The following is a 10,928-nucleotide window of genomic DNA, read 5'->3' as shown; positions in this document are numbered from 1 at the left end:
CGAAGTTCCAGTAACTCGGTGATGGTGACTAGAGAACTCTGCCAATCACTATCTTATCTGGAAGATTAACTCCCACTTGATTCAAGCGATTGTAGTACCTAGACAATCTGAGCACATGCTCACTAGTTGAGCGATTCTCCTCCATCTTTTAGCCATAGAACTTGTTGGAGACTTCATATCTCTCAACTCGGGTATTTGCTTGAAATATTAATTTCAACTCCTGGAACATCTCATATGGTCCATGACATTCAGAACGACTTTGAAGTCCCGATTCTAAGCCGTTAAGCATGGTGCACTAAACTATCAAGTAGTCATCATATTGAGCTAGCCAAACGTTCATAACGTCTGCATCTGCTCCTGCAATAGGTCTGTCACCTAGCGGTGCATTAAGGACATAATTCTTCTGTGCAGCAATGAGGATAAACCTCAGATCACGGATCCAATCTGCATAATTGCTACTAACATTTTTCAACACAATTTTCTCTAGAAACATATCAAAATAAACATATGAAAGCAATAACACAAGCTATTGTTCTACAACATAATTTGCAAAATACTACCAGGACTAAGTTCATGATAAATTTAAGTTCAATTAATCATATTACTTAAGAACTCCCACTTAGACAGACATCTCTCTAGTCATCTAAGTGATCACGTGATCCAAATCAACTAAACCATGTCCGATCATCACGTGAGATGGAGTAGTTTTCAATGGTGAACATCACTATGTTGATCATATCTACTATATGATTCACGCTCGACCTTTCGGTCTCCGTGTTCCGAGGCCATAACTGTATATGCTAGGCTCGTCAAGTTTAACCTGAGTATTTTGCGTGTGCAACTGTTTTGGACCCGTTGTATTTGAACGTAGAGCCTATCACACCCGATCATCACGTGGTGTCTCAGCACGAAGAACTTTCACAACGGTGCATACTCAGGGAGAACACTTCTTGATAATTAGTGAGAGATCATCTTAAAATGCTACCGTCAATCAAAGAAAGATAAGATGCATAAAGGATAAACATCACATGCAATCAATATAACTGATATGATATGGCCATCATCATCTTGTGATTGTGATCTCCATCTCCGAAGCACCGTCGTGATCACCATCGTCACCAGAGCGACACCTTGATCTCCATCATAGCATCGTTGTCGTTACGCCATCTATTGCTTCTACAACTATCGCTACCGCTTAGTAATAAAGTAAAGCAATTACAGGGCGTTTGCATTTCATACAATAAAACGACAACCATATGGCTCCTGCCAGTTGCCGATAACTTCGGTTACAAAACATGATCATCTCATACAATAAAATATAGCATCACGTCTTGACCATATCACATCACAACATGCCCTACAAAAACAAGTTAGACGTTCTCTACTTTGTTGTTGCAAGTTTTACGTGGCTGCTACGGCCTGAGCAAGAACCATTCTTACCTACGCATCAAAACCACAACGATAGTTCATCAAGTTAGTGCTGTTTTAACCTTCGCAAGGACCGGGCGTAGCCACACTCGGTTCAACTAAACTTGGAGAAACAGACACCCGCTAGTCACCTGTGTGCGAAGCACGGCGGTAAAACCAGTCTCGCGTAAGCGTACGTGTAATGTCGGTCCGGGCGCTTCATCCAACAATACCGCTGAACCAAAGTATGACATGCTGGTAAGCAGTATGACTTCTATCGCCCACAACTCACTTGTGTTTTACTCCTGCATATAACATCAACGCATAAAACCTGGCTATGACACCACTGTTGTGGAACGTAGTAATTTCAAAAAAATTCCTACGCACACGCAAGATCATGGTGATTCATAGCAACGAGAGGGGAGAGTGTGTCCATGTACCCTCGTAGACCGAAAGCGGAAGCGTTATGACAACGCGGATGATGTAGTCGTACGTCTTCATGATCCGACCGATCCAAGCACCGAACGTACGGCACCTCCGTGTTCAGCACACATTCAGCTCAATGATGATCCCCGAACTCCGATCCAGCAGGGTGTCGGGGATGAGTTCCGTCAGCACGATGGCGTGGTGACGATGATGATGTTCTACCAACGCAGGGCTTCGCCTAAACACTTCAACGATATGACCGAGGTGGAATATGGTGGAGGGGGGCACCGCACACGGCTAAGGAACAATCATGAAGATCAACTTGTGTGTCATGGGGTGCCTCTTGCCCCCGTATAAGGTGGGAGTAGGACCCTCCTTCCTTGTTGGAGTAGGAGAAGTGGAAAGAGGGGGAGAGAGAAAAGGAAAAGGGGGCTGCCCCCCTTGTCCAATTCGGACCAGAGAGGGGGCGCAGGCCTCTTTCCTTTTGGCCTCTCTCCTCTATTCCCGTATAGCCCAATAAGGCCCATATACTCCCCGGCGAATTCCCGTAACTCTCCGGTACTCCGAAATATACCCGAATCACTTGGAACCTTTCCGAACTCCGAATATAGTCGTCCAATATATTGATCTTTACGTCTCGGCCATTTCGAGACTCCTCGTCATATCCCCGATCTCATCCGGGACTCCGAACTCCTTCGGTACATCAAAACTCATAAACTCATAATATAACTGTCGTCGAAACCTTAAGCGTGCGGACCCTACGGGTTCGAGAACAATGTAGACATGACCGAGAACCGTTTCCGGTCAATAACCAATAGCGGAACCTAGATGCTCATATTGTCTCCCACATATTCTACGAGATCTTTATCGGTCAAACCGCATAACAACATACGTTGTTCCCTTTGTCATCGGTATGTTACTTGCCCGAGATTCGATCGTCGGTATCCAATACCTAGTTCAATCTCATTACCGGCAAGTCTCTTTACTCGTTACGTAATGCATCATTCCGTAATCAACTTATTGGTCACATTGCTTGCAAGGCTTATAGTGATGTACATTACCGAGAGGGCCCAGAGATACCTCTCTGACAATCGGAGTGACAAATCCTAATCTCGAAATACACCAACTCAACATGTACCTTCGGAGACACCTGTAGAGCTCCTTTATAATCACTCAGTTACGTTGTGGCGTTTGGTAGCACACAAAGTGTTCTTCCGGTAAAAGGGAGTTGCATAATCTCATAGTTGTAGGAACTTTGTATAAGTCATGAAGAAAGCAATAGCAACATACTAAACGATCAAGTGCTAAGCTAACGGAATGGGTCAAGTCAATCACATCATTCTTCTAATGATGTGATCCCGTTAATCAAATGACAATTCATGTCTATGGTTAGGAAACTTAACCATCTTTGATTAATGAGCTAGTCAAGTAGAGGCATACTAGTGACACTATGTTTGTCTATGTATTCACACATGTATTATGTTTCCGGTTAATACAATTCTAGCATGAATAAAATAAACATTTATCATGAAATAAGGGAATAAATAATAACTTTATTATTGCCTCTAGGGCATATTTCCTTCAGAAGGTTATACATACATAGAGTCACGGGCCAGGTGCTGTGATTGCTGCTCTCCTCCCCGAAAGGATTAATGTCATCCGCGCTTAAAGCAAACCATACTTTCCTTGGGTCACTTGCAAACTCATCCTAGTACTTTCTCTCGATTTTTCTCCAATGCGACCCGCCAACGGGTGCTCTCAACTTCCCGTCTTTCTTACGGTCCTCACTGTGCCATCGCATCAACTTGGCATGCTCTCTGTTTCTGAACAGACGTTTCAACCGTGGTATTATAGGAGCATACCACATCATCTTCGCAGGAACCCTCTTCCTGGGGGGCTCGCCGTCAACATCACCAGGATCATCTCGTCTGATCTTATACCGTAATGCACTGCATACCGGGCATGTGTTCAGATCCTTGTACGCACCACGGTAGAGGATGCAGTCATTAGGGCATGCATGTATCTTCTGCACCTCCAATCCTAGAGGGCATACGACCTTCTTTGTTGCGTATGTACTGTCGGGCAATTCGTTATCCTTTGGAAGCTTCTTCTTCAATATTTTCAGTAGCTTCTCAAATCCTTTATCAGGCATAGCATTCTCTGCATTCCACTGCAGCAATTCCAGTACGGTACCGAGCTTTGTGTTGCCATCTTCGCAATTGGGGTACAACCATTTTTTGTTGTCCTCTAACATGTGATCGAACTTCAGCTTCTCCTTTTAAATTTCGCATTGCGTCCTTGCGACAATGACCCGGCGGAGATCATCATCATCGGGCACATCGTCTGGTTCCTCTTGATCTTCAGCCGCTTCGCCCGTTGCAGCATCATCGTGCACATCGTCTGGTTCCTCTTGATCTTCAGTAGCATCACCGTATTCATGGGGCATATAGTTGTCATCGTACTCTTCTTCTTCGCCGTCTTCCATCATAACCCCTATTTCTCCGTGCCTCGTCCAAACATTATAGTGTGGCATCAAACCCTTGTAAAGCAGGTGGGTGTGAAGGATTTTCCGGTCAGAGTAAGACTTCGTATTCCCACATATATGGCATGGACAACACATAAAACCATTCTGCTTGTTTGCCTCAGCCACTTCGAGAAAAGCATGCACGCCTTTAATGCACTTGGAGGTGTGTCTTGAACCGTACATCCATTGCCGGTTCATCTGCGTGCATTACAGAACATCATGAATAGATAATTAAGTGAGGTAATTAATAGAAGTTCATCATCACATTAAAACCAAAGTACATATATAGTTCTCATCTAACAACATAAAGCTCTGCAGAGCATCTAAATTAATTAAACCATACATTGAAACTATGTAAAACATTTCAATGCAAAAACAAGTGCGATCAGAATCACAACCAATGTAACAACTAATCCAACGGCATAATGATACCAAGCCTCGGTATGAATGGCATATTTTCTAATCTTTCTAATCTTCAAGCGCATTGCATCCATCTTGATCTTGTGATCATCGACGACATCCGCACATTCAACTCCAATATCATCTTCTCCTCCTCAATGTTTCTTATTTTTTCCTTCAACAAATTGTTTTCTTCTTCAACTAAATTTAGCCTCTCGACAATAGGGTCGGTTGGAATTTCCGGTTCCACAACCTCGTAGATAAATAAAATCTATGTCACGTTGGTCGGCATAATTGTCATAAACAATAAATCAACCAATAGTAATGAAAAGATAATATATACCACATCCGAATCATAGACAGGACGAGGGCCGACGTGGGCAGATACCAAAACCATCGCACTATATAAGATGCAATAATAAAAGTAAGAAAATTATACAAGTATCTATATAAACATACAAGTAAGAATGTTTTTCCTTTCAGAAAGAAGATAAGAACAAGAGGCTCACCACGGTGGTGTCGGCGACGAGATCGGCGCGGGCGATCGAGGGCGGTGAAGACGGGGACGGGACATGACGGACCGCTAAACCTAGAAAAATATTGAGGAAAATGGAGCTTGGAGAGGAGAATGCTTAAGTAGTGTGGCTCGGGTATTCCATCGAACACCTCGTGTGCATAGGAGGTGAGCTAGAGCACCACAAAGCTCTCCCCTCGCCGGCCAGGAAAAACAGAGCAGTGGGAGTGCTCTGCTCGTGGGCGAGGGGTATATATAGGCAACTCATTGGTCCCAGTTTGTCCCATGAACCGGGACTAAAGGGCAGCCTTTGGTCCCGGTTCATGCCACCAACCGGGATCAATGATGGTGGGCCAGGAGCGAGGCCCATTGGTCCCGGTTCGTCCCACCAACTGGGACCAAAAGGTACAGACGAACTGGGACCAATGGCCCACGTAGCCCGACCGGCCCCTGGGGCTCACAAACCGGGTCAAATGCTCCCATTGGTCCCGGTTCTGGATTGAACCGGGACTAATGGGCTGACCTGGCCTGGACCATTGCCCCCTTTTCTACTAGTGAAGGAGCCAAATAGTTCCGAAAAATGTATGTATATTTTTGCCTTTTCATTTTCCGTTTGGGGATATTGCTGCTGGCATATGACCGTCTGCTTTTGTTTTGTCGTCTCTAGTTGATTAGTAGTTAATGATGGGGTGATTGACCAATGCTTGCAGGATCCTTTTTTGCGCTTGATTGGGCCATCTCGTGCGATCCTATTCAATGATCCCGTTGACTTTGAAATTCAGCTAAAAGTTAAATGTGGAGCCATGTCTGGAGATAGAGCATTGATCGGCGCGATGCACTGTTATCGCGCACGTCATCATGGTGTGCATACCGTTTGCTTTGAGAACAAGTTCTGTAAAATAGAGTTGTGCATGGAGCTGCTCGTGGAGACGATCCAGGCGACAATCTGCAGCATCCGTGTTGTCAAACAGGGGATACGGCAACGTGTTGAACGTCGATGCCGAGTAGCTTACTCGACAAGACCCTACACACGCAAGATCATCGACGGTAAAACCGCTTATGTTGCTAATGCCTCATCTTGTGAAGTCGTGTTGCTTGATCCTAGTAGACATGCAACACCTGAGGGTTCAGAGAGTTACCTTGATCTGTCGAGGCGTGTGGTGTCTGTAGAACATGAAGCCAACCTAGAACTTGTTGTGCAGGCTTACTCATCATCTGGTGATATCACTGCACAAGGGCATGTCTCTTTGGCAGCCAGATCTTTTGGCTTCAGTCAGAAGAAATTCTATGTTGATGATGTTGTGCTAGAGATTACCGTTGCTTGGTCCTTCCTTGTAGCAGACAAGGATACTCTTGTGAGACTTCTGGGTATTTCAAACCTCCAAGCAGTGAACAACAATGATCTCATGAGACTGGTGGGGTTTTGAAACCTCCGTTTACTTGAAGATGTCAGCGGTGCTGGACCAAGCAAAGCTTTGATGATGTGCTTCCATCCGATCTGTTCAACTGTGCAAGTGGTGCAGGACCAAGCAAAGCTTTGATGATGTGTGTCAATTTAGTCTTGTTTAACCGTGCTATCGGTTAGCCATATGTCTGAAGTGTCCAACTGTAAGTTTGTGTATCAACTACATAGAACTTATATTGTGGTTTTTGACCGTGACTTTTAAAGTTAATAGTATTATGTTGTGTGGTTCGTCTAGACTGTACAACTCATGTTGTCCAACTATTCTCTTTTAGGTACGCATCCATGTACAGTAGGGATACTTAATCCTAAAAAAAGGGAATCCCACTTCCTGCTACATTATCTATGAGATGCACCAAGGGTTGTAATGAATCTTGATGTTTTGTATTGAACCATCATTACGACTTTGTTTATTCCATTTTTTCCCCACCTCTTCCTTTTAAAAGTAACAAATGTTGGATCTGTACCCTAGACATGTACCTGGACTTTTGGTTTTTAAATGTGGTTCACAGTATCAAAGTTCGTGAATAAGCTTCCATTTGTTTCTCTCTTTTTTTCTTGTTATTGTAGTTAGATTCTTTCAGAATCAATTAATCCTTGCTTGACATTGTCCTGAATGGTTGCCATTTTCGGGAAATCCAATATAATTGTTGATTTTTGAATAACTTGTGACCACTTTCAAGTTGCGTTGTTGTATCTGGACACAAACTTGTCAAGGTTTAAAACATATTCCTGTATTAAACAAGTTTGATATACTGTTCTCTTTTTAGAACAAGATGCATAGTTTTTGAATCTCCATTGCATGCTTCAAAGTGATCAATAATTCAATGTGGTTTCCAGTTCAAGGAAACTGGCTCAGCTCTTCTTCCAAAAATGAATTGAATTTACTATCAGCCATAGAAGTTAGTTGGCAAATAGAAATATTCTATGCATAGTGGACACATGTACATACCATAGATCTTTTTACTCATCTGAGACAAGTATTCTGATTTCTTTGGCATGCACCTGCAAAGCACTCCCTCCGTACCAAAATAAATGACTCAACTTTGCACTAGCTTTAGTATAAAGTTGTACTAAACTTGAGACATTTGAGACGGAGGGAGTAGTTCATAGTGTAATGAAGTTTGAATCCTTATGGAACAACGAAACCTTTGATTCTATATATCTTATTATATACTATCTTTATTGCAAAGGTATTAGCGATGTAGAAACCTGTTTCGGTCCCATGTTTGAAAATGTGATCAATTTCGAATTGTGCACGCTCAATTATATATTGGTTTCAACTGATACCATAAGTGATTGCTAAAACCTAAAATTTACTAACAAATGCAAATAGTTTCAAAACGCATATGGTTTTAAATGGGACTCTGCGCCATTTGGCACAACATGCCATCTAGTTTGTTGATGGTGACCAACTAGCATGTTGGCCCCGGGTGTTTGTCTTTCCGGCATTCTTGTTCACCAGCGCCATTCCACGGCCTACCACCAGGTTGAAGTCCGACTTGTGGTCGCCATGATCCCCTGCGACACCGTGTAGGTACAACTCGAGGACGTGGTGTGTCTGTTTTTCGGATAATGTAGGATACGTCAGCGTTGTTGTCACGATGTGCGCACACCTAAGTATGATCTCATGGGACGGGTTCCTTGGCACGATGTCTTTGGCATTCGTCATGTGGAGTGCACACAGGAGGTCAGAATGAGTCGAAGGGGGACTTGAATGTATGAGATGCTTTTTGAATCTCAATGGCATATGATTTCAGTTCACCCTGTTTCTCTTAATCATTTACCTAATCTCTCAATGTAGTACATATGGCTTCCATGAATCTCTCTCTCAAAACAGCCTTTCGCTCCGCTTTATAAATAAAGCAACAACCGTATAGAGTACATGGACAAACCATACATGATGATGAGCTAGCCCTCTTACAAAGCCAATCTCAGGATATTAGGCACACGTGGAACGCACACGACTACGCTACCAGCAAGGAGGGACACAGGAAGATCTGAACACACACGCACACAACGACCTAGTACAACTAAACTCCACGACAATGCCCTCAAGAGGGAGAATGGCCCTGAGCGTCGCCGCTGCCGAGTCCACGACGGATAAAGGTTTTCACCCGGATCCCTGACACGGAGAGAAGGACCGTGACGACGTCTTCAGGAAGAGTGCGGCACCCACGGGCGTCGTCATCGTCGGTGCCAAGGCATAGAGCTTTCGCTCGGCAACTCACGCGTGTCACCAAGAGGTCACCAGGATGAGCATGACGAGGCCAATCTCCATATCCGGATCAGGGCAGCCACCTGCGAGAATAGAGAGCACGCTAGAGCCACCCATCACTACACCATCCGTTGTCCCCACAACCCGGAGGGAGAGCCACCATCACCGCGTTGGTGCCCGTCGAAGAGCCACCATCGCCGCGCAGGTGCCAGCCGAAGATCCACCACGCGGACCACCACCCAGGACCGCCGCCCCGGCTTCCCTGCCACTAGACATCGTGATCCGCTCACTGCCACACGCGCTTGACCACAGTAGGAGGAACTGAGGGACGTCCTCAACTCCTAGCCCGACATCAGTCCCCAAGTATGGGTAGGCACCTCCACCGTAGGAAGCACCCACGCCAATCCATGTGGACTAGGAGGGACACGACTCAAGGACTGCCGACAGTCGTCGATGAACAAGCTCCAAGACTTGGCCTAGACGAGTTCACACGACTCCATGTCCGTGACCACCAGTGACGAGCCACCTACCAAAGCGACGATGTCACCGCTACCACCACTGACCACCTTACCCGTGAGGAGAGAACAACCACCACTAGCGGGCCAATCCCAAGCCACGCCCGACCACATCTACCCGAAGCACAGGCTCCGATCCGCCTCAGGCCCCGAACCTCCCCCGTTTTGCGTGCGGCCAGCATTAAGGGCACCCGCCTAGCCCCGCGTACTATCGGTCCACATGCAGGAGAAGAAGGGCAACACCACCACCTTGCGGCATTAGCAGGACCCAGCGCAGCGCCGTCGACGCCCCCACAGGCCCGCATCGCCGCCCTGCCAAGCTGAGGCCTTGCACCCCCGACCAGGCAGAGCACCACAGCCACCATCAGCAACAACCACCGGGGTGAGACTGCAGCTTCCGGCCTTAGCCACCTCGGCCCGCACGCCCTGCCGGCCATGACCAGCCGTGGCGCGCAGGTGTGTGTCTTCCCCACCGCCGGCCAGCGGCAGGCAACCGATGAGGGAAACCACCCAGAAGACCCAAAGCCCCCGGATCCAGACCTGGATGTCGGACGCTGCCCCGGGACGTAGCCGTCGGGCCTCGATCGGCCGCTCCACCGCCGTTGCGCCACATCAGCCAGCACGCTGCCGCCAGGCCTCGCGTCCGCATGTTTCCTCTGCCCCGGCAGGGAGCCCCGCGCCCACCGCCACAAGGGAAAAGGGGAGAAGGTGCCCCGCCGCGAGCCACCGCGTGGGGCTCTGCCCTAGCGGTGGCCCGGGGGGGAGATGTAACGCCCCGGATTCGATGCGCCAGGTGTCTGCCAGTTATTCGCCGTCATTGCCATGTCATTTGCTTGCGTGTTGCATTTTATCATTTTATCATGTGCATTTCATTTTGCATACGTGTTCGTCTCATGCATCCGAGCCTTTTCCCCGTTGTCCGTTTTGCAATCCGGCTCTCCTATGTCACCCGGCGTCCCCTTCTTGTCTCTCTTCGTGAGTGGGTGTTAAACTTTCTCGGAATGGCCCGAGGCTTGCCAAGTGGCCTTGGTATAGCACCGGTAGACCGCCTGTCAAGTTTCGTGCCATTTGGAGGTCGTTTGATACTCCAACGGTTAACCGGGTAACCGTAAAGCCCCTCTCTCTTTGCAGCCCAACACCCCTTCCAAAGTGGCCCAAAACCCATCTAACTCCCCTCCATGCTCTCGGTCGTTCGATCACGATCGCCTGGCCGAAAACCGCTCCTCATTTGGACTCCCCTAGCTCCCTCTACCTATATATTTGTCATCCCCCCGAAATCCCGCAGTCCAACCCTAGCAGATTCATCCCCACCGCCACCGGACACGTCCGGCCGCAGCCGGACACGTCCGGGTTGCCCCGCCGCCGCCAACCGACGTCCGCCACATGGCAGCCACCGCCGCTCCGCCTCCGCCTTCCCGCGAGGCCCGCGCCCGGCCCACGGGGCCCGGATCTACTTCGCCGCC

The sequence above is a fragment of the Triticum dicoccoides genome, chromosome 1B (genome assembly GCF_002162155.2).
Source record: "Triticum dicoccoides isolate Atlit2015 ecotype Zavitan chromosome 1B, WEW_v2.0, whole genome shotgun sequence".
Lineage (NCBI taxonomy): Eukaryota > Viridiplantae > Streptophyta > Magnoliopsida > Poales > Poaceae > Triticum > Triticum dicoccoides.
Note: the sequence above shows the minus strand (reverse complement) of the source record.